The sequence below is a fragment of the Miscanthus floridulus genome, chromosome 2 (genome assembly GCF_019320115.1).
Source record: "Miscanthus floridulus cultivar M001 chromosome 2, ASM1932011v1, whole genome shotgun sequence".
NCBI classification, from domain to species: domain Eukaryota; kingdom Viridiplantae; phylum Streptophyta; class Magnoliopsida; order Poales; family Poaceae; genus Miscanthus; species Miscanthus floridulus.
In genome coordinates, this window is record NC_089581.1 from 54365021 (window position 1) to 54369563 (window position 4543).

Here is a 4543-nt window from a genome sequence, read left to right on the forward strand (position 1 = left end):
TTATTCAAAATGTAATCAAATCCACGATACGCAGACGCAGGCAAACTATCGGAGTAATTTGGTGCTAGACACGTCGGGATCCTACTTACATCTGGCCCTGGATCCGAGGCGATCCAATTGGGGGCAATTATACCTCGAGATCTCTGCTGCACCCACTCGTCATGGCAACGGGGCGGTTTCGGATCAGATATCCATGGATTTTAGGTCTTGCGGGTTCAGGTTCGGGGATGATTTCTCACCCACGGTTTTTGGGTTCGGGGCCCCGAAACCAATCGGGTTTGATTTCGAGTTTGGTTTTCCATCCGTGGATATCCAATGGATATCCAAAATAAATTATTTGGAAATAAAACTCATGTTTTATAATATGTTAATAATAACTTGTTTACTTATATTATTAATTTTATTCTAAGTTGACTCATGAAAATATTTATTATTTATTGTCTCTTGGTTATACATGTGAATATGTGTATATATATCATGCATATGTTTATAGAAAGTCCTTGTTTCTCTTACTATGCTGTCATACAAAAGCGGGTTTTGGGTATCTATTCGGGTTTCGGGTATCCGCGGGTTTGGTTTTTGGGACGGATTATCACCAGAATCAGTGTTCGGTGCGGTTTTGGGTTTTGGTTTCGGGTTCAGGTGCACAGAGACTCCACCTGATCTGAATTCATCCCGTTGCCATCCCTACTCATCAGGCTATCCGACTCCACTTGGGGCATGTTTGATCCATTTCGGATTCTTAAAAATCAGTTTTTGTCTATAGTTTCTAAAATCTAAATTCTGAGCAATTCTTTAATTTTTAAGAATCTGGCTTCATTTATCAGTAGGTTAAAATAAAACTACGGCTTCCTAATTTTTAAAAATCTAATAAAAAAACACTAGCAAAAAGTAGAGGTGTTCGGACTCCGCCGAGTTGATAAAAGGCAAACTAACCAAAAATGGCAGGGCCTAGGCCACTTCACCCCTTTTACGCCTCGCCTGAGAGCAGCTCTTTTGCGTCCTGTTTAGTTCACTCCCAAAACGTTATTTTTTTCAAGATTCTCCGTCATATCAAATACGAAAACGCATATATAAAATATTAAATATAAATAAAAAATAAAACTAATTACACAGTTTAGACAAAATCCACGAGACAGATCTTTTAAGCCTAATTAGACTATAATTAGATACTAATTATCAAATAACAACGAAAATACTGCCGTGCTCATTTTATTAAATTTTTCGGTTCTAAACTGGTCCTTGATCCCTCTATAAAACGCTGCAGATATTTTTCTCCGCCTCCTCGCTACCCTTTCCTAGTCACCCGAAAAGACGAGACTACCCCGCTCCCCGGAAAGTCAGAGGGGGGAGAGGAGGCTAAGGGATAGCGCATCGTCATCGCACCACTCGCCGGCGAGCCAGACCACCACAACCAACCAGTGAAGCAGGCAGCGATGGCGGTGGCGGAGCTATGGGAGACGCTGAAGCAGGCGATCGTCGCGTACACGGGGCTGTCGCCGGCGGCCTTCTTCACGGCCGTGGCGGTGGCGGCCGCTCTGTACCACGTCGTGTCGGGGCTCTTCGCGGCCCCGCCCCCGCCGCCGCCGCGCCCGCGGGAGGAGCCCGAGGCGGAGCCGCTCCCTCCCCCCGTGCAGATGGGGGAGGTCTCCGAGGAGGAGCTCCGCCAGTACGACGGCTCCGACCCTAAGAAGCCGCTCCTCATGGCCATCAAGGGCCAGATCTACGACGTCACCCAGAGCAGGTCTGTTCTTTGCGCCAAAACCCTAACTTACCCCCTGTTTTCATGACTCGATCGCTGTTCTAGTGATTAGATTTTGTTGCGGTGGCCTGATTCTACCGTAGTCGAGCCAGTATTCATCATATAATATAATCTTGGGAAGAGTCGCGCCTACTTGTATAGAAGTGTCGGCGCCTACTTCTTATTGCTGTATGATTGTTGATGAAGTTGCATAATTGGCCGGCTTTGCTGTACTATTTGGATGACCTGACTGAGTACTGCTTGCTGATTTTTTAGTGCATACCGATTGTGTTATCGGTTCACTGATAGTTAGCTTCTCCAAGTTTTCAGATGTAACTATAGATTTGTTTTTTTTTCTGATGACTGGAGTAATCCAAGTGATAATTTGCTCGAATTTATGAGGTTTTTTGATTGCCTTGTCTATTTGTGCTTTTTGATATTGTCGTTTCTGTCTTCCCGGATGATGGGAGTAATCTTGGTTATAAATCTGCTGGAATTTCTCGTTTAATGTCTTGGCGCATTCGTGGCCTCTTTGCCTGGGTGGCATCAATATATGGAAAATATCGATTAATTGCTTTGTTGTTTGTTATGGGACGTGTTGCAGGTTGCAGCATTTGTAACCGTCTGTGGTTCAGTTTGTTGAGGTCAAAAAATCATGTTCTATTGAATTTTTACTGGTCAAGGCAACTTGGTTTGGTCGATTAGTAGTTGTGCAATATGAACTACCGCTATGGTTAGCAATATGAGCTGCCACTATGGTTAGCTAGGGGATGAATATTTTTGTAATGGGTGAAAATTTAAGGTGTGAATCGTGGGCAGTAGGTCCACAACAAACTTTTGGGGCCTTGATATCAATTCCCTAATCTTTGTTGCGATCTCTTTTGCCGATTTTTTCTTTGTTGTTTGGTATATCTAATCAATTTTCTATTTGATTAGAATCTTTTTAGCACCAGTTGACTGTATACCATCTGAGATGATGGCTATAGAGTTGATAATGGAGAGTATATTTGCTGGTTATTGCCTGATTTGATATAGAGATTCAATGCTCATATAATAAGTTAGCGTACACCTGTTGTGCCTTTCATCTGTGCAGCTGGGTTCCCAGACTTGCCAGTGAAAAGATATGTGGTAAATATAGATAGGCTTCCTAAACTAAAAAAAAAGGTTGTGATATTTTTGCTTGTAAAGCGTTCTGATTCAATGGGAGATGAGGACTACTTTTGGATATGCTTTTTATTTGGCGCTGGTTGCCCAGGAGAATTAGTGAAAGCTGTTTAATGGTTTTTTCTTTTCTGCTGCTTTATTCTTTTTTTTAGAAGTTTTGTGGTTAGATCTGGCCATGGAATACTATATGTGATATCTCTTAGCTAGCCCTTGGTATGCAAGATGCAGTTGCAGCTGTACCCATATTTTGTGGTGGAGGATGTGTTTTAAAACTTCTTAGATCTGTTATACTATTATTTGCACATCTATCTTTGATTGTGCTTGTACTTTTACAATCACAATCATTTCACATTGCACGGCTGTCCATTTGAAACACATGGGGTCACTTTTATATTATGCGTTCTTATGCTTATTTTATTCAAGAATAGTTGTGCTGATATGGTCAGGCGTGAATCCATTTCAGTGACTTACATGTCAGAAATTTGTTATGAAGCTTTCTTACGGGTTGAAACCCCCCTTCCTTTCCCCTTCTTACTTTATTTACACATTGAGTTATGTATTTATAATGTTCATTAATGACCCTATGCAGAATGTTCTATGGCCCTGGCGGACCTTATGCCCTATTCGCTGGTAAAGATGCCAGCAGAGCCCTAGCAAAGATGTCCTTTGAGCCACAGGATCTTACTGGCGACATCTCTGGCCTAGGCCCATTTGAGCTTGACGCCCTGCAGGATTGGGAATACAAGTTCATGAGCAAGTATGTGAAGGTTGGTACTGTCAAGAAGACTGTCCCTGTTGAAGACGGCAGCACCGCAAGCACGGCCCCTGAAACCAGTGAGGCCACCACTGAGGCTGAGAAGGCACCTGACAACCGAAGAGAAGCCAAAGGGAGGTATCTGCGGAGGCGGTAAAGGAGAAGGAAGCCCCAGCTGATGCAGGATGCCCAGGAAAATTAGAGCTTCCTGTGTATGCAGCAATAATTCGACATGGTCCCATTCGGTTCGTGTCTGGGCCCTGCTATCCTCTCGTATCAGCAGCATGGTCTGTGTAATTGGATATGTCATCTGTACCAGCGCCATGGCCCTTCAGGTGCTGGTGCTTTATATTGTGCGCCCCTTGCTCTATTTGATCGGATAATCGGTGCTCCTTTAAAATGAGTTATTTTATTTGTACCCTAAGATTATCCTACGTCGGAAATTCCTCAGTCTCATCTCACCCATTTGGTAAGCAATGGCAACGCAATCAATATTGGTGTCGGTGTTTTGAGTAAACAGTAACAAGTAAATTTCTGATATTACGCCGTCTGGCTTAGATGGTATGCTAAGAGGACATGAGGTTTATATTGGTTCGGGCAGAATGTTTTTACGTCCAGTTAGTTGCTGCTGTTTGTGTTACTAGCACTGAAAGTTCGTAGTAGGGGTTACAAGCGGGCGAGAGAGGAACATGTCCAAAGTCTCTGGTGGAAAGAACGAATGGGTACCGAGAGTTCGGTTGCTGTTCGGCTACGTGTTCGAGGTTTGATGCTAGTGGTTTTGATCTGATGCTGTGCAATGCGGTGTTGTCTGATGCGATGCGATGAGTTCTTGTGTCATGTGATGCCCTTTAAAGGGACGCCCTACTTTTCCTTTTATATGCTAA

General features: G+C 43.4%; 1 pseudogene; it reads left to right on the top strand.

Moving 5' to 3' along the window:
• The first annotated feature begins 1276 nt into the window (after positions 1–1276).
• Positions 1277–4083, top strand: LOC136538826 (membrane steroid-binding protein 1-like; annotated as a pseudogene).
• The last annotated feature ends 460 nt before the right edge of the window (positions 4084–4543 follow it).